The 22,205-nt window shown below is 44.4% G+C and overlaps 1 protein-coding gene across 3 annotated transcripts in view; it reads left to right on the top strand.

Moving 5' to 3' along the window:
* Window positions 1-22,205, top strand: part of ETFQO (electron-transfer flavoprotein:ubiquinone oxidoreductase) — a 55,984-nt gene that overhangs the window by 5,257 nt on the left and 28,522 nt on the right. The gene's annotated exons all lie outside the window — the stretch shown is intronic.

The following is a 22,205-nucleotide window of genomic DNA, read 5'->3' as shown; positions in this document are numbered from 1 at the left end:
GCGTGACAAAATATAGGCGCCATGTCTAAGGTATGCGCCCATCAAAATATAATCCATAAATCGAATACTCGCTATCCTCCAATGCTTTCCTCCGCCACTACTGCTATCTCTACACATCAACTGAAGCATTCACAATCGTTAGTAAAATAATATAATTAAACTGACAAAAGTGAATACCTAGCAGTCTTCAGCTACATAAATAAATCAACTGGTTAGAAATAAATCCTAACCTTAATTTATTACGAGTGCGCACTCTAAACTCATAAACGTTTATTAATTTAATATGCATTTTGCGGAATCACCCGCTATGGAATCACCCATGTACACACTAAATTAATGAAATGCCCGAAAAGGACAGGCGTCCCCATCAACTTCTCGCACAAAGAATCCACTTTGTGTATGAGCCCCGGTCATCAAAGTTTACGGAATCCACCGTAAAACCTCACGGAATCCACGGTGGCACGGAATCCACCGTGAAATATGCCTCCTGGCATAAAAAATGGGGTTGTAGAGAGGAAGAATTGGTTAGTCATATAGATGGCCAGATGTATGCTAAAAGCTAACAGTTCGCCACATGGTTTTGGATGGAAGCAGTTATGCGTGCTTGCCATATTTTGAACAGGTGTTCTACCAAGGCATTAAAGAATGCTATGTCTTTTGAGGTTTGAAATAGTTGGAAACCTTCAGTTGGCCATTTTCGTACTTTTGGGTGTCTTGCATATGCTCATATTTCCAAAGTACTAAGAAAGAAGTTGGACAAAAAGGTTGTTAAATGCATTTTTGTAGGGTACAACAATGAGAGCAAAGGATATAGATTGTATGATCTTATTTCCAAGAAAGTATTTGTCAGTAGGGATGTGGTTTTTGATGAAACATCAAAATTATCCCTTGCTGGTTTTGATACATATTAGGCTGGCAATGATGTGTTTGAAGGGCTGTTGCCCATTTCTTTTGGTGATACATCTGGAGCTTTGGTAAATGAACATAATGTTCAGCCAGCTGCTCTATTGAGCAATGCAAAAGTTCAACCTACAGTTGATCTAAATATTCAGCAAGATGCTGAATTTGAGATTCAGCAGGAGCTTGTACACAATCACGAAGCTAGGTAGATGCCTAGATGGTACTTGTAGACTATGAAAGATAGTCATTTGGATGCTCCTATTGCTGGTTGTACTAGAAGACAACCTCGGTCTTCATGATCATGCTAATATAATGGAGTTTGTTATGGCAGTACAAACACTTGATGATGAGGAGCCTGATTGTTTTGAGGATGTTCAACAAAGTATGCATTGGATGGCAGCAATGCAAGCTGAAATTGATTCTATCATAAAGAATCAAATTTGGGATTTAGTGACATTGCCTGTTGGGAAGAAAGCCATTGGTACAAAGTTTGTCTATAAGCTGAAAAGACATGCAGATGAATCCATTGACAAGTATAAAGCTAGGCTTGTGGCCAAAGGCTATGCACAAAAGAAAGGCATTGACTACGAGGAGACATTTGCTCCTACATCCCATATGACTACCATTCGGTCTATGGTTGCTTTGGCTACCCATCATAGTTGGGCTGTGCACTAGCTTGATATTAAGATTGCATTTTTGTATGGGGAACTTCGAGAAGAAGTGTATGTATAGCAGCCCATTGGTTTTGCAGTTGAGGGATCCAAACACTTGGTATGTAAGCTGAAAAAGGCTTTGTATGGTTTGAAGCAAGCTCTCCAAGCTTGGTATGCAAAAATTAATGCCTTTTCACTTAGCCAAGGGTTTATTAATAGTTCATCGGAGTCTACTTTTTACGTATATAAAGAGGGGGGATCCTTGCTGGTCATCGGTCTTTATGTAGATGATCTTTTGGTCACAGGGACACATGCTGATCAGATTTCAATATTCAAGCAAAGTTTGCAGCAAACTTTTGAGATGTCAGACTTAGGACATTTGCACTACTATTTGGGCATTCAGTTCATTCATGTTGCTGGAGGCATTGGATTGTCACAATCCAAATATATCGGTAGACTTCTTGTGAGGTTTGGCTTATAGAATTGCAAGCTATTTTGCACACCAATGGAGATTGGACTTAAGCTGTCCTTGCATGATGATAGTGATTTGTTTGATATCCATATGTATGCTTTAGCAATTGATTGTGATGAAGCGGGTGTCTCTGGAGGTTCAGATGGGGACTTTGAGTCCTAACTTCTTCAATGCGGGAGCATGTTAATAAGCTTTGGCAATTGTAGATGCAGGTCCAGAATGCAGGAAAGGCCATTACCTCAGAGGACATGGCGATAACTTATTTTTTTAAGTTACTACCCCAATTCAGTGCATTCTACTCTGCGATCGCTTCAGGGCGGATAGAGGTCCTTAAATGGGAGAAGTTGGTTTCTATGGTCTTGGATCAAGAGGAAGAACTCAAAGGTCAGAATGCTTCTAAGTCGGGGGTTTTGATCGGTCAGTCTTCTCAACAGAAGGGAAAGGGGAAGAAGAAAAAGAAGAAGAAGAAGAGGAAGAGGAAGAGGAAGAGGAAGAGGTAGAGGTAGAGGTAGAGGTAGAGGTAGAGATAGAGGTAGTAGCAATAGTAGCAGTAGTAGCAGTAGTAGCAGTAGGAGTAGCAGCAGCACAGGAGCAGCAGTAGTAGCAGTAGAAAGATTGCCTTGTCAAGGACAAGAAGGACACTAAGAAGGAGAAGACTACAAAGATGTAATATCCCGTCCTGCCTCTTCGTATGGGAAACCCCCCTTCTTTTTATAATAAGGGAAAATTTTTTCTCTCCTTCTGTTGTCACCAGCAGGGGGGGGGGGGGGGGGGGAGAGGACGATGTGGAGGAGATGGTGATGACGTCGAGGATGACGGGGAGAAAGCAGACGACATTGGCGAGGAGGAAGGAGGCGATGATCACAACGGAGATGACGACGAAGCTGACGAAGAAGATGACGATGATTGCAAGGGGGAGGCCACATGGCCAAACACCCCCCAGCCTTTCAGCCAGTTCGCAAGCAGTTGGGAGGTCCCAAAAACTCTCCACCACCATGCAATATATCCCTCCCCTCCTCCCCCCCCCCCCCCCCCCCCCCCCCCCCACCACCACCACCACCACAATGCAGAGGAGGCCAGGGCACCCTGAAAGAAGACCGGGAGAGGGTGAGAGAGAGAGAGAGAGAGAGAGAGAGAGAGAGAGAGAGAGAGAGAGAACCTTCTAAAGAAGATTCTCGTGAGAGGGAGAGAACCTTCTAAAGAAGATTCTCCTTCTCTTCCTCTTCTTAGAGGGTGGCCACAGACGCTTTTATTTTTCTTAGCGTATTTTCTACCCCGCAAGCCAACTTCCCCCCAATTGTTCCCCCCCCTCTCTCAGGGCAAGAGACTGTTGAAAACCTTGCGGAGGTTGCATCTAGGGACGAGGAAGATTGGGAATGGCCCTGAAGTGAAGGATATCGAGTGCAGGAGAAAATCTCATAATCCGCAATGAAGCCTCGGTTGAGGGCATCACTGCCAATCCAATCGCGGTACCGATCGTAAGTAATTTATTTCCAAAACAATAGATGCTTGCTTTGATTCCCGTATGAGATGCATTAGACCCATACTATGCCGCACGAGAATAGGTCATTAAAAGGATAGGTTTCATCTCATATATTCGAAAGATGGAGTTTGCAAAGTGCAGGTATCAAGAAAAGTTGATTGCACCTAATCCATGCACAACATAAATGGCATATAAGATTCTAAAGTATTAAGTATCGATAAGTCTTCGCCTAGGATAATATTGTTTAGGGTTTGCAAGGTTACCCTAGGGGTTATGCACATAGACGGTACATACATGGGAAATATTATATGAAACTTACATCGATGGTACATGAATTAATCTTACATTAAAGTCTTGCATCCATCCTATGAAGGTTTTACATAAAATATCAGTTAAAGAGTTATCTTGTGCTACCAAACCATGAGTTGATTATAACTTGCACAATAATTCATGGATTATTTTACATTGGAAGATAGTCTTGCATTGTTACAAATTTGTCTCGCATTCTTTGCCTTAGGGGAAAGGAAGATAAAGTCAAGTTAAAATTCTACCTAGTATCGCTCTTTGATCCCAGAAGGGGGAGAGTAAATATACGTTGGAAAGGTTATTGCGACTATTTATCGCATTATTTGGAAGAGATACAATTGATTGTTGGTTGATCGAATAACACCCTAAATGCTTTTACATTCAACTGATTGCTAGATTGTGGTTTGGATGATTATTCTAAGTACTTGTGATTAATTGTAAATTCATGGTAGGGGTCTGTGATGACAAGTTGCAATGGGGATAAACGAATGTTTTTCTGAAAGATGATATTAGGCTGATTGCCTTGTTTGTGCTTGATTCTTAAAATGAATTAATTAAGGAAAGGATATTTTGCATGGGTGGATCATCTCCAAGATCGCATCGCGGATTAATTCAAGAGGGTACTACTTGATTCACGGGCCAAAGGTCGAGTGGTGAAAAGGCCAACCACGGAAATTGTGTTTCACTCCTAGATCGCTTGTGGATTAGGTGGAGCTTTGGACACCCCTTGCTTAGTCCGGAATGGAGTTGAAGACTGCCGTGAGCCCAACGACTGTGGCGTTGGAAGATCCTATTTTAGATAAAGGATGGAAATTGTGGTGCCATGTGATTTGGACCAGTTACTTCTGCAGGGCAGAAGGGATACATAATTTCTCCTGTATGGGCAGGAGACAAAGATTAATTTGAAGATAAGTTGAGGAACTTATTTGTCAAAGGATTACTTACTTTGTATTCGTGTTTGTGCCGTAAATTACACGAACGAATCTTGTTTCATAAAAGGCTTAATTAAGGAAGCTGATTTATTTAAATGTCACATATAAATGTGATAGAACCTAATTAGATAACTAAAGAACGCCCATTGAGGGAAGCGGGTGGGCGGAACACTTGACGGGTCTGTCCTACGGCAAGGTGGTCCCAGAGAAATGGGAGGCTTTTCACAAGGTTTTACTAATGTTCGCGACCCTTAGAAAGTGTTAGGTTGGAAACTCAATTCATGCCGTTCTAGGGGATCGGAATGGGACTATATCCTACGGGTAGGGAGGTTGAGCAGCGCATCCCTCTCGTTTCTTGTTTTCTTTGAACTAAGTGTGGCATGGGTTTGCTTCGGCTTGGGTATCTCTGCATAAAGTAGGATGTCTAGGACCCAACGCTAGAATGCTGTCAGGAGACCTTGACTACTAGGGATCCGAGTTTTAGGTGGATCCTAGTGGGCTCGGCCGTGAGCGTTCTGTTGCGAGGTGGACTCGAGAAACCCTAGGCGATAAATCTCGTGACATTCCATGGGAGTGCCAGACGGCGTCGCTTAGACTTGTCTCTCGATGGACTGCTAAAAAACGTGCCTAGAGAGACAGGGCACGCTACAGTTGGTATCAGAGCAAAACTTCGTAATGATATGTGATTTATTAATATATGGTTCGTAGACATATCCTAAATGAAATAACCTAAGTGGTATGGCTTGATTGTCAGGCACCTTCTGCACCCACGAATACCGATATGCAAGAGAATAAATTCCTTCTCAAGCAAGCTAGGGCACCCGAGTTTGATGGAGAAGGGATAGACGTCGCAATGGAGGCATCGCGTACGATACCTTCTGCCAATCTACCAGACTTTGAGGATGAATGAATTCTTCAAGGTCAAGTAACTAGAATTAACCTTGGAAGCCTACTACTCAAAGTTTGTAACCCTACTAAAATACGCACCGCCTATGGATATTATGTAGCAAGTATCCAAGTTTTGCCATGGCTTGAACACTCCTCTGAATCACCGTCTTGAAGCAATGCGTCCAACAGATTTGCAAGATGCATTACTTCAAGTGAATCCAATCATCCAAGAACTTAAATTGGGCAATTGTAGTAAAGATGATTCCTGAGATCAGGACAAGAGATGCCACATGTGCGGAGAGATAGGGCACATCCGTAGGAGATGCCCAACCGCTGATGTTTTCACTGCAATGAGCTAGGGCACGTCCAAGTAGACTGCCCTGACTTAAATCCAGAAGATATGGAGCCTCCAAGGAAACGAAGCTACACAAGTGCAGTCTTCGGATATATAGAGGAATTAGATGAAGACAAAGACTTAGAACCCACTACACCTCTTCAGGATGACTAGAAATCCTGGAAATATAATTGACATGAAATATAACTTGTATTGTAATAAACTTTACTACAATTAACCCGAGTAAATATGAGTTGCATCAATTTTGAGCTTAGAACTTACAAGTAATCAAAGATACTTTAGCAAGGAATGAGAGTTATAACTCACAATAAATTTCTCTTAAGTTGTTTCTTCACAACTAATATAAATTGGGTCTTACCAGAATGATGAAGCTTGGAAGTATTCTTTAGTATTACAAGCAAAGCCAATTGTCCATGGAGCTCGGAAGAGGACAATCTGGGAACATAGTTTCCAAGATAAAGGACCACTCTAAACTCAGTCTATTTGGTCCTAGGGCAATCCGCTAAAAGGATCCTAGGGCAATTTGGTCTAAAGAAGAAAATCCTGCCAAGGACAACCATGAATCTTGTGACCACAAGTGATAAAGCTCCGCGCTGTTTTTATTGTAGGGAGTTAGGTCATTTCAAAAGGGAATGTCCAAAGCACTCTAAACACCGATGCTTCGAGTGCCACAACATTGGACATATCCACGTCAATTGTCCCAATAGGTTTCAAAGAGAACTTGAACTTACAAGGAATGAAATTGTACAAGCTCCAGTGATTCAGAATATACCAGATACTTAGGAAAAACCTAGAAGATATTTATGAGATGTAAATATGATAAACTTTTCTCTTGTAATCCAGACTTGGATATATCTAATACAATAAGTGCTTGTTTTAAAAGACCATATGCTTATGAGTGAGCAATGAGGATCCTGGTTACTTTGGAAGAAGACTCCCTGCCCGTTGTGTGCGCCTGCTATCCCGCCCCCGACTAATCCCTCACACTCGCCCTGTCTGTCTTTGCCCGTCGCTTGTGGCCCCGCCTGTCGCCTGTGGCTTGTCGCCAGAGGCCCGTCGCCCCCGCCTGTCGCCCTCGCCTACGGCCTGTCACCCCCGCCTTGCAGCCCTCCGGCCCTATCTGGCTCTCCCTCCCCCCCCACCCGCCTGCCCATCCTGGGCTACCTACACTTCGCCTTTCCCCCCGCTCGCTGCTCTCTGTCACCTCCCCCCCCCCCCGTCTCTCTCGGGCCAATCCTTCACCCGTTTCCCCCTCCCCCCCCCCCTTGCGTGCGTTCTCCCGTCTCGTCTGCCTTGAGATAACACCACCTCTTTGAAAACGAGAACAAATTTCCCCTGCCCCTCCCCGTGTGTGTTCTTCCGCCTCGTCCGCCTTGAGATAACACCCCCTCTTTGAGAACGATAACAAATTTTCCTTGTTCCCCCCCCCCTACCCCACCTCTAGTTGCTCCCTCCTCCCAGTAGCACAATAACGTGATAGGTAGGTTCCCAGCAGGAAGCGCAATGGAAACCTCTGGTCAGATGCCGACACATTCTGCGAGTGCCCCCTAGTCAAACACCTTGCGCATCATTCTCTTTGAGGAACAACTCTTAGCCGTTCGTGCAACAGAGTTGGAGTTGAAAGAAATAGCAATCTTTGGTCAGGTCATTGGACATTCCCCATCGAGGCCCCAGTTGTGGGATTGGCTCCACTCCACGCTGCGTATAGGCACAACACAGATTGTGGAGGTAGTGCTCATGGGCCGAGGGATCTTCATGGTTCAACTCACCTCTGCGGATGCAGCTCGTGAGTTAGTGGAGAGCTCGCCCTATGCCTCCACGAAGGGGGTCATCTACATGGTTCCCTGGTATAGCGGCTTCACTGTGGAGTCATTTATGCTTCACAACAGATTTCTCAGACACCCAGTCACTTTACTTTTCCCCGGACTGGCAGTAGAGTACCGCTAGTTAGTAGAGGACTTTGGACAACTCTTCGGCACAGTTCTCCCTGCCTCCTTCGCGGATGTAGTGACAGCTGCAGGAGTCCCAAAGGTACGAGTGGCCGTGAAAGACAAAGGGTATCCCAAAGTTCTTGGAGATTGAGGTAGGAGGTCACTTCTTTAGGTAGCAGGTCATTGTGACTGGGCAACTAGGGCAATGCCTGTGTTGCTATGACTTTGGGCATCAGGTAGCAGATTGTACGTGCTTCGGAGCCAAGGCGGCTCCGCTGACAGGCCCGCAGGTGGACGTTGATGGCTTCACACGGGTCTAAAGACGACAGAGAGGGCGACAACAAGGGGAGCCACAACCAGCTTCTTAGACAGCCCCGACATCAGGGAGCAGAAGAGCGAGCAACGCCCCCTCGACAGCGCACTCCACAGCCCCTCCTCCCTAGGTAGGACCGTAGTCCCCCATAGCCACTACCCGCACCACAGACTACCCCACTTGAGATCCCATAGCCCCCACACCCACCCCCCACCTCCCAGAATCCCCTCACTAACCCTGGCCCACAGTCCCCCCCTCTAGGGCCACCAGCCCTCCCCCCACACTTGCCAAGTACCTCCGACCATCCCACCATTCCTCGATCCTCTTCCCCCCCACCCCGTCGAGCACTCCCCTTGATCCGCACCCGTTTTAGGAGATCCCCCCTAGACCCACCCCCCCTCCTCCCATAGGTGGCGATGAGTCACACACGCCCATATCCTCCTCGCACCAGCAATGTTCCCTCTCCCACATAGCCACCAGCTCATTTGCCTTTGCTGCCCATCACACTTTCCTGAGACAGGCATAGTTATTGCCACAGGAGTTCTTCCGCAGTGGCCCATGGTTCTATTTGAGAGTTGCGGAGCACGGAGAGTTCCCACTACCTCTAGAGGTGGGGATCTTCGTGGTTTGTAAGTCAAGGAGGGGCAAGGTCCATCTACTAGCACCATCGGATGGACCGAACTACGCCTTTTTCCTTCATTCCTCTCACTTAGGGGATTGGACGATGAGTGATTGAGGAGTTGAAGAGTCAGGTGGTGGACCAGATCTCCCAGTGGATGGGAGAAGGACTAGCATTGTTTGCACAACAGTGGCGTGGTTGCATGATGGACATTAATTGGTGGGCTGGAGCTGAGGTACCACACTTGAGCATGATCTTTCGAGCCCCCCCACAGTGGAGAGCTTCAAGGGATGTGATTGAGTGGCTCCTAGCACAGGCGGCCCGTTTCTACCAGTGTACAGAGTCATGACTCTCAGCATGGCTGATAGACGCATTGATAGTACCACCTGGAGCATCTATCACCCCTTTGGTTCGGCCGAGGGCCACCATGGGGGATTGGAGTTCACCATCCAAACCTGCGGCAAAGCGTACTTGCATGCCCTATAGTTTTTCCTCCTCATTAGCAGTCTCCAGACCGAACAGATGCCTGTTCGGTCAACATGAGCACTCCATTGTAATCAGTTTTTTTGAGTAATATAATCTGCCACATTTTATTTGCAAAAAGAAAAAAAAGAGTGAGCAACAAGAGTGTGATGGGTCCTACCCCACAGGTTCCAAAACGAAATCCCTAGTTCTTCTGAGATGAAGACATCTCGAGTTCTCTAAGGGGGAGAGGATGTAATATCTTGTCCCGCCCCTTTGTATGGGAAACCCCCCCACCTCCCCCCCCCTCCCCAACCCAATCGTCGCCGACAAGTGGGGGGAAAGGGAGAGGACGACATGGAGGAGATGGCGATGACAGGGAGAAAGCAGGCGACATTGACGAGGAGGAAGGAAGTGATGATCACAACGGAGATAACGACGAAGCCAACAAAGAAGATGACGATGATTGGAAGGGGGAAGCCATGTGGTCAACCCCCAAAACCCCACCCCTGCCCCCCCCTGCCCCCCCCCCCCCCCCCCCCCCCCCCCCCCCCCCCGGCTCCCCCGTGCAATGTAGAGGAGGCCACGGCACGCTGAAGGAAGACAGGGAGGGGGAAAGAGAGAGAGAGGGTGAGAAAGAGAGAGAGGGTGAGAACCTTCTAAAGAAGATTCTCCTTCTCTTCCCCTCCGCAAGCCAACTTCCCCCCAATTGTTTTTCTCCCTCTCAGGCAAGAGACTGCTAAAAACCCTGCGGAGGTTGCACCTAGGAACGAGGAAGATTAGGAATGCCCCCAGAACAAAGGATATTGAGTGTGGGAGAAAATCCCATAATCTGCAACAAAGCCTCAGGCGAGGGCATCACTGCCAATCCAATTGTGGTACCGGTCGTAAGTAACGTATTTCCAAAATAATGGACGCTTGCTTTGATTCCCGCATGAGATGCATTAGATCTGTACTATGCCGCACGAGAATAGGTTATCGAAAGGATAGGTTTCATCTCATATATTCGAAAGATGGAGTTTGCAAAGCGCAAGTACCAAGACTATGCCCTACGGGTAGGGAGGTTGAGCGGTGCTCGTTTCCCATTATCTTTGAACCAAGTGCGGCATGGGTCTGCTTTAGCTTGGGTATCTTTGCATAAAGTAGGATGTCCAGGACCCAACGCTAGAATGCTGTCAGGAGACCTTGACCAATAGGGACCCAAGTTTCAAGTTGATCCTAGTGGGTTCGGCCGTGAACTTTCCGTTGCGAGGCAGACTTGAGAAACCCTTGGCGACAAACCTCGTGACATTCCATGGGAGTGCCGGGCAGCGTTGCTTAGACTCGTCTTCCGAAGGACTGCTAAGAAAACGTGTCTAGACAGCTGATAGGTGGGCACGTTACAAAAGAACTAAGGAGTGGTGGTTGCTCCTTCATCAGTTGCCTTTCTCCATATTTCTAGATTGAGAGGCATTATCCCTGCTTGATCCCATCTCATTATTTGAAGACATATTGCTATAATGCTTAGCTGAATACAGTTTCAGCACTAGAGCAAGGCTTTTGACCTTCAATCAGGTGCCTTGGGTCTATCAATTCGAGGGAATTGATGGTATCTTGGCAATGGAACATTGAAATCAGCCTTTCTCCTCAGAGAGGGTGGTAACAATGGATAGCATGTTGGCCCCAAAACTGATGCCCCTTGCAGTATTTCTTTAACTTATATTGCAAATGAATGGAGTACAATTGAGATTCTTTGACCTCCTTTGCTAATCCAAGTGCCCATTGCCATTTGCTGTCAAACTCACCAACAAGCCTCCAAACGTATTTACCTCTTGGTTTGCTCAAGGATTAGCCTTCATCTTGCTTCGTGAAAGACAGATTCAGCCCCAAATCCGATATTGGTTGGCCTTTTGAATCTCCCTGAAATTCCTTAATTTCAGCTATTGGAATTCAAGTCCTAGGCCCTCAATTTTGAGGGGGACTATCAAACCCTAATTTCTGTTGTAAATTACGGCTTACAACAAAGATTTTCCAATATCTCCATCTCTGATGACTCAAATGGATGGATTTTGTTGAAATAACTTGAGAGAGGAGTGGGAGATGAGTGAGAATGCTGTAGAGAGAGAAATTTCAGAGTTTCATTGTAAGAAATGCTGAAAAACTGTTGCTGCCCTGCTCAAACAACCATAGAAGCTATCATCTATAGCTTAGGATCACCAAAAAGACTGCTGCCTCTCCTGTACGCTTTCACTTGCACTAGAATGACCTTGGGCTGTTGTCACCTGCTCTTGGAGAGCTCCAAGCTGCTGTCACTTATTGTAGGAATAGTTCCTGGTGGTTGCAAATCACATTAGCAGTATCTCCTTGCTCTCTAACAACCTCTTTTACCTTGACAATGTCTGGAATAGACTTTCACTAGCCCGCAAAACGTTTTTCCCACTTGCATGTCTAGGTTAATTAATCAATTAATGGCTAGAGTCTAATGTTACCACTAACATTGGTAGCCAAAAAGTTGGTCTAGGCCCAAATTTGACATGAGGTACCTCCAAGTACCTATCAGACATAACTTATTACAAATTTTGCCTTTAGCATCAATTGATATTTTGGGGTGCTGGGTCCCACATTTGTGAAATAATTAACTTGCACCTCACATGTGCAAGTCACATGAACACATTTTCTTAACTTTTAATCAAATGCTAAGCAAAGCAATAAAATTTCACATCCTCATGATAGGCGATTACTTTTCCTCTTCTTTGAGGCTCCCCTACTTGTTGCTGGCATGTCTATCCCATGCCTTTCGATCCTTGATGCTCATCGTTGGAAGGATCCATTTAAGTGCCTTTGATAGCTCCTTGCTGTTGTCTTTTGGTTGGATCAGCCGCCTTGGATCATCTTTCCTGATTGGATGCCTTTGGTATGACCTTTATGTGTCTTTCTCTATGTTTATCTCCTGCTTGTGAGGCTTAAAAAATTTTCCAGTTAGATGAGGACTTTTGGAGCTTTGATGCTCTTTATTCATTAGTATTTCTCTTTTGACAATTGCCTTCATCACAAGCACATCAGGTGGAGATTAGGATTTCTTTGCCTTGTCCATGGCAGTCTTTGCCCTACTCAGCAGGTTGTTTAGCCTTCTTGGTCCTCTCCTACATCAGGGGACACTTATTTTCTTCCTCTCATGGACACATGGGGAGGACTTTCCTTTGCTGAGTGGATAGTTGACTGAACCTTTCCATGGGCAGCAGGTCACTTTCATGGACAGTACAGCCCTGTGGGCCTGTTTTTAAATACATTTATTACTTTTTTCCTACAGTCATGATCAGATTTCATAGAATTGGTCATGTGAGAAGCAATGAATGGAATCAGAAGCAGTAAGCATGTGAGACAAGAACAAAGAAGTCATGAAGAGTGAAGAAAATAGACATGATATCTCAATGATGGGGAACGGAATCCATATCATAAACCGGAGATACAAAGCATTGGAAGCAAAAGGCTTGAAAAGTGGACCTCCTTCATCGCTCCCAGCTCTCTCTCTCTCTCTCTCTCTCTCTCCCCCCCCCCCCCCCCCTTTCAGCAATGTGGTGAATGAATGTGAAGAGAGGCACAAATGCATATAGTGTGAGAGATTGGGATGCCACCTTAGAAGACCAAGGTCGGCCCACTAAGGAGCCGCTATGCCACCCATAAAGTGGTCACACGTACGCACACCTATATACAAGCCAATAAAAGGGCTAATGCTAACATGATATGCAAATTCTAACAATAGGAAGAATCCTCCAAGATGGTTGGAAACTTGCCATCGCAAAATTTGGAACTTGAAAAATGAACAAGAAAATGTCATCCAGAAGTGTGTGAGCCTCATTTGAAACTAGGTTGGCCCTCTCAAGATCCTGGAAGTAGGTGGCTCCCTTTGGGACTTGCATGATGATGTAGTTGGCCCCTTATAAAGTTTGAATGCTTTATTGTGAGATTGAAATGCCCTCCATAAGGCAAGAGAAGTTTGTTGGGTTCGACTCACACCTACTCTCACAGAGGAGTATCGATGATCTTCAGTAGGACATTGGGACACTTTTTACTCTCCATATAAGAGGTTTTTTCCCCGAGATTTATTTTTTAAATTTTATGTGCCTATATTAAACTGTTTTAGGCACTTATATCGTGTTTCACACTCTTTGGGTGTGAACACCCTCTTACAACCCTAAGGTTTAAGGGTTGTACTTTGTACTTGCACCTTACACTTTAGATTATTGCATTGGGTGTCATGCTCTCTCCGTCCTTCCTTCTCACATTTGGTATCAGAGTTGAGCCTCAGCTCAGTTGACCTCTTGGCCCCATCGTCTCCAGTTCCTCTAGCATTGTCAGCAGCTCCATCCCCACCAGCAGAGCCACCAACAGGCCGCTAGTTGTAGTGCCTCATCTGCCCTATCCGCTTGCGACAACTACAGAGCCCACCAGCTGAGCAGCCTGCTCCAGTTGTACACCACCAGCATTTGGTCGTTTGTGCCTCCACCAGGCAGGTCCGCCTCCAGCACTGCCACAACTCCTTGCGCTCCAGCTCTGTGCCGCCGCCTTCAATGTCAATGTTGATGCATCTTGTCCCAACTGCTTGCATTGTCGATGCCACCAGAGATAGCCGCCGCTGCTCGTTAACTGCCCTAGCTGCGCCTCGGGAGTTGCCAGCTCCTGTGTAGCTGGTTTGACCTGCCGCCTGCCTCACACCCGCTTAGTGCGCTGCCATAGTGCCGCCCATCTTCTCTAGGCCACATGTTTGCCACAGTGCCGCCCGTTTGCCTGCTCCAGGCCACATGTCTGCTCCAGGCCGCCCGTCTACTCCAGTCCGCTCACCTGCTCTAGTCATCTTTGCGTCACTAGCCAGCTTGCCAAGTCAGCCAACAGCTGCCCCGACTGTCCAAGTCAACTTTGAGAATTAGGGTAAAAAGAAAAATTTAATTAATCAGGCAATATCAATTTCAGCACGTGTTTGGGACACAATTATAGCATAGATTTTGTGCATTTTGGGCCAGACATTTGGGGCTTTTGCAGTCAGCTCAGCGATTGAAAAATGTACATATGTGATAGTCTGAAATAGACTGATTTCGTGCACTTTGGGACAATAAGTTTTGGGGCTTTTGCGTTTTCAGTGTTGTTGAGCACTTATTGTACCTTGGTGGTCAGCGCTTATTTAAGATAGTTTTGACAGAGTGTGATTAAATTTGCTAATTACAGCAAAGTACTTGCTATAATTTTTGGAAATTTTGAGATTTCCAGGTTGGTCTAGCTTGAGATAGTGCTCTTTTAATCTCTGATCAGCAACATTTATCATGGCCAATCTGGGAGGTGATGTATTTACTTATGTATCCAAGGAGGATAGGCTAGATGGCAACAACTATTCTCTCTGATCCTTCATGATGAAGAATGCGCTGATTGTGAAGAATCTTTGGGATTATGCCAACGGTGAAGAAGTTAGTCCTGGAGTTGTGGCTCCTGCTACTTCTAGTTAAGGAGGACGTGGACAACAGGCAACTCGGCCTATTCAGCCTGCTCCAGCTCAACCACTTCTCCAGAGATCAGCAGGACAAAAGGTATGGGATACACGGGATGCACAGGCTTTGTCGCTGATTGCATTGGCAATTCAACGGTCTATCATCCCTCACATTCGGTTTGTAGCTTTTTCACGAGAAGCATGGCTGACCTTAGAGCAGATGTTTGCTGGAAAGAATGAGACACACATCTCTTTCTTGAAGAAAGAACTTGAGATAGTGAAGATGGATGAGGGTGATTCTATGCAGGATCATCTAATTAAAATTTAGGACTTGCGTGAGCAGCTTATGAATGTAGATGAGTATTACTTAGATGCGCAATTGATATCTACTATCTTGAATTCATTGCCGCCCTCGTACTTGGCATTTCATACAGCCTTGAACCTCACCATGAGGATTTTCCCACAGCCACTTACTTTCCTTCAGTTAGTCAGTTTGCTCTTAGAGGAAGAGTAGATACGAAAGAATAGTGATGTGGATGTTATAGCCTTTGAGCAGGCTTTTATGGCAAGGTAGAAGGGCAAGGGCAACTAAGCTAAAAATGCTCCATAAAGCTCTGGGACTTCAGGCACTTCACAGGGCAGCAAAAAACAGGGGGTACGCAACCCAAGAATGGAAAGTGCCACTATTGCAAAAAGCCAGGTTACTACATTATTGAATGTAGAAAGCATGTAGCCAAGGAGAAAAAGGAGGAGTTAGGGATATTTGTTTTTGATACACCTTCTATTGCTGAGTCTGCATCCTTTGTTGCAGATAGGGACTATTGTTTTTACAAATGCAGTTATGACTTTTCTTGGACTGATAGAGCATTTAGCTCTATGGAGGATGCAAGCACATGGTTTTTTGATAGTGGTGCTTCCAGGCACATCACATTTTGCAGAGATTTTTTTGCTTCTATTATTGCAGCCCTGGTTGGCAAGTTTGTACAATGTGTCAACAATACATTATATCTTGTTAGAGGTATTGGGGAGATTGTGTTGATTGCCCATTGATGGCTCTATTCTCTGCTTGCAGGATGCCTTGTTTGTGCTAGGCATAAAGAAGAATTTGTTATCTATTTCTTCTTTGGCCAGGTGTGGTTTGTAGGTCACCTTTGACGATAACAGATGCATGGTGAGAGATAAGGAACACTTGACTTTGGTTTTGACTGGCACTTTATGTCATGGGTTATATGAGTTGGATGCTTTTTCAGTTGATCAGCTGGTCTATCTAGCGTCCAATCTTACTCCTGCTATGTCATAGGCAGAGTTATGATGTGCTCGCATGGGGTATGTAAACTATGGTATCTTGATGCCTATGCAATGTACATAGATGCTTGATGGTTTACCTCTCTCGGAGAGACCTCGTGAGCACATATACAAGGGATGTATTTTGGGAAAAACGTGCCATTTTTCGTTTCCCCGCGATATGACTTTTAGAGCAATTGCGAGGTTGCTATTTTGTCACTTTCATTGATGACTTTACTTGTTTCTGTTGGGTCTACTCTTTGGTGAAAAAGTTAGAAGTATATGATGCATTTTTGGCTTTTGTAGCACTTGCTGAAAATCAATTTGGCTGTAGGGTAAAGACTCTCCGTTTGGACCGAGGGGAGGAATACATGTCCTCTATACTGAATTCTTTTTTGAAGTAGAAGGGCATAGTTTATCTGTACACTACTGCCTATACTCCACAGCAGAATGGGGTTGCAAAGAGGAAGAATTGGTCACTCATAGAGATAGCCAGATACGCTCAAAGCAAAGAGCTTGCCACACAGGTGTTAGATGGAAGCAGTTATGTGTGCTTGCCATGTCTTGAACAGGTGCCCCACCAAGGCATTAAGAAATGTCATGCCTTTTGAGGCTTGGAACAGCAGGAAACCTTCTGTTGGGCATTTTCATACTTTTGGTTGTCTTGCATACACACACATTTCCAAGGTACTCAGGAAGAAGTTGGATATGAAGGCTATTAAATGCATTTTTGTGGGGTACAACAGTGAGAGCAAAGGATATAGATTATATGATCTTGTCTCTAAAAATGTATTTGTCAGTAGGGATGTGGTTTTCGATGAAAAATCAAAATTATCCTTGTTGGTTTTGACACATATCAGGCTACCAATGATGTATTTGAAGGGTTGCTGCCCGTTTCTTTTGGTGATACAGTTGGAGCTTTAGCAAGTGAACTTAATGTGCAGCTAGCTGCTCCATTGGGTAATGCAGAAAATCAGCCCATGGCTGATTTGAATATTCAGCAAGGTGCTGAATTCGAAATTCAGCAAGAGCTTGTACATAGTCAGGAGGCTAGGCAAATGCCTAGATGGTATTTGTAGACTATGGAAGATAAGTCATTTGGATGCTCCTATTGCTTGGTCGTACTAGAAGGCAAGCTCGTATGCATGATGGTGCACATACCATGGATTTTGTTATGGCAGTAGATACATTTGATAATGAGGAGCCTGAATGTTTTGAGGATGCACAACATAGTGTGCATTGGATGGCAACAATGCAAGCTGAGTTTGATTCCATCATAAAGAATCAAACATTTAGTGTCTTTGCCTGTTGGGAAGAAAGCCATTGGTACAAAGTGGTCTATAAGCTGAAAAGGAATGCAGATGGATCCATTGACAAATATAAGGCCAGGCTTGTGGCCAAGGGCTACGCATAGAAGAAAGGCATTGACTATAAGGAGACATTTGCGCCTACCTCCCGCATGACTACCATTAGGTCTATGGCTGCTTTGGCTGCCCATTATGGATGGACTGTGCATCAGCTTGACATAAATACTGCATTTTTACATGGGGAACTTTAAGAAGTGTATGTACAATGGCCCATTGGTTTTGCAGTTGAGGGATCTGAACACTTGATATACAAGCTGAAAAAGGCATTATATGGTTTGAAAAAAGCTCCTCAAGCTTCATATGCAAAGATTGATGCCTTTTACTCAGCCAAGGGTTCATAAACAGCTTATCAGAGTCTACACTTTACGTATGTAAAGAGGGGGGATCCTTGCTTTTCATATGTCTATATGTTGATGATTTTTTGCTTACAGGGACACATGTTGATCAGATTTCAACATTCAAACAAAATTTGCAGCAAACTTTTGAGATGTCAAATTTGGGGCCTTTGCACTATTACTTGGGCATTTAGTTCATTCATGATGCTAGAGGCATTGGACTGTCATAGCCGAGATACATTGGTAAACTTCTTGAGAGGTTTAGCTTACAGGATTGCAAGCCAGTTTGTACACCAATGGAATGTGGACTGAAGCTGTCATTGTATGATGATAGCGACTTGTTTGATATCCATACATACCTATGCAACACAATGCCGGACATACAGTTTGTAGTTTCAGCCCTGAGAAGATATATGCATCAGCCACGCATGTCACATTGGCAAGCTGTCAAGTATGTTTTCCATTACTTGTAGCATACTAGGACTCTTGGATTGCTTTATGCCAAGGGATACCACTGCACTTACATGCTTACAGTGATTCTGATTGGGTTGGTGATTATGATTCTCGTTACTCCACTAGTGGCAATTGTTTCTTTTTTGGCTCTTTTTGCATCTCTTGGCTTAGCAAGAAACAATCCACTGTTGCCACATTGTCATGTGAAGTTGAATACAAGGCAGCTTTCACTACCACAGTTGAATGCATATGGCTTAGACGCTTGTTAGCTGATTTTGGTGTATCTGTCATGGAGCTTACTCCTTTGTTCATTGTCAATCAGAGTGCCATTGCAGTGGCACAGAACCAAGTGTTTCATGCATGCACAAAACACATTGAGATCCATTATTCCTTTGTCAGAGAGAGGCTACATGCAGGTGATATCAGCCTTGTCCATTGTCCTACCACCAGTAATGTGGCAGAAAGCATTTCTCAATGCTTTAAATTTAATCTCCTTTGGTGGATGACCCTTGTATCTTGATCACTCTTCACTCGAGGGGGGTTTGTTGGGTTTGACTCATGCCTACGCTCACAGAGGACTGTCGGGGATCTTTAGTAGGACATTGGGGTACTTTTTACTCTGTGTACGAGAGGTTTTTTCCCCTAGATTTATTTCTTTTATTTTATGTGTCTATATTACACAGTTTTAGACACTTATTGTGTTTCACACTCTTCGGGTGTGAACATTCTCTTACAACGCTAAGGTTTAAGGGTCGTAGTTGGTACTTGCACCTTACACTTCAGATTATTGCATTCGGTGTCGTGCTCTCACACTCTATATTGTCAACTGTACTCTCAGCTGAGAGCTTCGATCCGGCTGTCCTTCCTTCTCACAAAGTTAACAAGGTCGTGAAAAGAATTTGGTGAAAAGGAAACCATTATGCGAACATGTAATTGCTCCCTAGAAGAAAAAGGGCCTGCAAGGGCTGAATCCTCTAAACAATTGCCTAATTCTAGATAGAATCCTCATGAAGGTGCCTAATAAACTCCTCAATTACATCATTTGAAGAATTGAAGTCATCATCTAACATGTGACCAAGACAAGTGACCTCAGGCAAGGAACTAAGCTCATGAAGTTGGCTAAGAAACTCCTCAGAATTGAAGTCATCATCTAACATGTGACCCAGACAAGTGACCTCAGGAAAGAAACTCCTTAATAAGATCATTTGAAGAATTGAAGTCATCATCTTAACATGTGACCAAGACAAGTGACCTCAGGCAAGGAACTAAGCTCTACATCATCATTAACATCATCATCCTCAATGTATATGCATCATGGGTGAGGTGTAGGCATGGAAAGATTAGTGTAGCTAGAATCTTGGAAGGATCAACAGATGCTTGGGTGGACAAGCTTGCTGGATGTAGGAGGGACAGGTGGAGATGCTGAAACCTGTGGAATAGGTCAATTGGGAGGAAGGGGGCTCACCGAGGTAGAGGATTGAAAGGACATGCTGTGAAAGAGAGGTAAGAAAACAAGAGGGGTAGGCTGATCCATGGACTACCAGGGAAGGAGGCTTGACTTGTGAAGTAGAGGACATCTCGTCTTGTGAAGATGGGAAAGTAGAGGGATGAAGGTAAACCTCTTCTGAAGTGCGCTTGTTGAAGAGTGCATTGCTACTGATACTGTCTGCCATGGGTGCATGTGGGATTAGATGGCCTCATTGGCCGTTGACATGGAAGGGATTAAAGAAGAAAGCAGGATTGTTTGGCAATAAAAGGGACATGCTCTGCACATTCATTTGATGGAGCCACGTGAATTGATTATGTTCATGATCACCACCAAAATCATGATCATTACCATCATCAAAGGCTAGCTATCCACCTTGAGCTTCACTTAAACACTAAGACCCCCTCTGAGGCTAGGAGGAACTGGATTTGTCATCCATGTATGGAGAGCGATCTCTGTAATGGTGGCCTCTCTGACCACAATAGCTGCATACAGTGCCTGCGCCGGCCGCCCTCCCCCCGCCCCCCAACCCCCAACACACACACACACAAAAGGCCCACACCCTGAATACAATAGCCGCACTGTTTTTGTAAGGTTAGTATCTTCAAGCTTAACTTGAGCAAGCTGCTTTTCTGGCTGGTAGAAGGAGATGAAATAACTGCAAAATAAGCAAGATAAGATAGTGTCATTTGCTGCTGCTACAAAAATACAGCAGCCCTTTTCCTTGGATTGTGTGTAAAACACTTGTACACCTGGAGTGGTCATCAATTGTGCTAGAATCCATGAAAAATGCTGCTATGACAATGCAAGTCTGCAAATCACAGCCGCCTCCTGCTGCACTGGCAAATACAATCAGCTATGAAGCCTTTTGCCAAGAAATACTGGTCTGGTCTGCAACACTCCCACAAATAGCTGGTGATCACCTACATGGAAACTTCCATGGCAAGGATAGGCACTGTGCTCTCTTACCATGATGGAAACAGAGTTGCAGAAAGTGGGTGAATAACAAAAGGAGAATGTATGCAAAAGAATGGCAGGGATGAAGAGGACTCCCAGGCTGTGGACCCTAGGCACAAAATATTGAAGAGAACTGAAGTATGCAATGTGGCAACCTGTAAATAGGCAATGATCAAAGAATTGGCCAAAATAGGTCTGACTTGGACATTGTGACACATGGCAAAACTGCCACCTAGACTTTGGCATAATCACACTATGGGTTCCCATGATGTGGAGCTAGTGTCCAAACTCTAGTTCAGTCACACTAGGTGCTCAGATATGGAGCTAGACACATTATCTCAACAATTTGGAGGGTATTTCTAGTCCTACCATAACCAAGAAAGCACAAATATTCATAGTCACAGGGGACGCAAGGAATGCGGGTCTAGAATGCAGAGATGCTGTCCCGAAATGCGAAACCCGTCTCCAATGCCTCTTGGAGAGGGTGTGTTTACATGCAATGATCCATCACAAGGGGACGCATCCAGGGACGGGGGTGTGACATAGGAGACGTCACGTGTCACAGGGTTTGTACTATTTGTACTGTTTCTTGTAGTCTTCAATCCACTAGTTTTACTGTTTCTGAACTTGTATAGTTTCTTGTAGTCTTTAGTTCAAGCACTTATTATTTAGTATTTACCATTGGGCAATAGTCTTTATGTCATATGGCATTTATAATTCCTCAGTTTTAACTTTTACTACATTTCAAATTTGTACTGTTTCTTGTAGTCTTCAATCCGAGTTCTCATTACTCAATGTTTACTGTTGGACTTTAGTCTTTATGTCATAGAGCATTTCTTAGTCACCATTTGGCATTGAGAATTGTTTCTTCTACTCTTCAATTTGAGTATTCACTGTTCATTCATGTTTCAACTTTCATGGCTCATGTATTGTTTTAAACTTTATGTGACATTTTTTAGAAGGTTTTCGAGTTAAGGCATCATTTTTGTTTAGTTTCTTTATGGAGTATTTCAATTATGTCTAGAAAGCATATAATTTTCAGGTCTCCATCTCCCATTCCCTATTTTCCTCCATCCCCCTTCCCCCCCTGTCCCCATCCCTGGTGACCATGCAAATATTCCTTTTTGACCTGAAGAATGGGTGGCTGCTTCAAAGTGTGTGTCACTTCATCAAGATAAAAGAGGGGTGTTTTCATTCATTGCAATCACTGGCTAATTTGCTTGAACATACATTGTTTGTTGAGAATTCCTTTCACTTTGTTTACTTGTGGAAGTTAGAGTTTTACACCATCTCCTCATCCATATTCATGGGAAAGGATCCTGATATCCCCTGTAGGCACATGATTTGTCATTTTATCTTATGTCTACCATTGCTTACTTTGTGTTTGCTGAATCGTATGTGGTGTTGGATGCAATTGTAACATAGTCACTAAATGGTTTAATATTCAAGAATACAGTATTCTAAAGATATGTTGCACAATGCCAATATCATAAGTTTAAAACAGGCAACAATTCTCTTATTCAATATTGAGAAAGAAATGTTTGATGATTC

This window comes from Lygodium microphyllum, chromosome 25, assembly GCF_053477565.2.
Source record: "Lygodium microphyllum isolate KBCC chromosome 25, Lygodium_microphyllum_v1.1.10, whole genome shotgun sequence".
NCBI lineage: Eukaryota > Viridiplantae > Streptophyta > Polypodiopsida > Schizaeales > Lygodiaceae > Lygodium > Lygodium microphyllum.
Note: the sequence above shows the minus strand (reverse complement) of the source record. Positions and strands in the feature narration are given on the sequence as shown.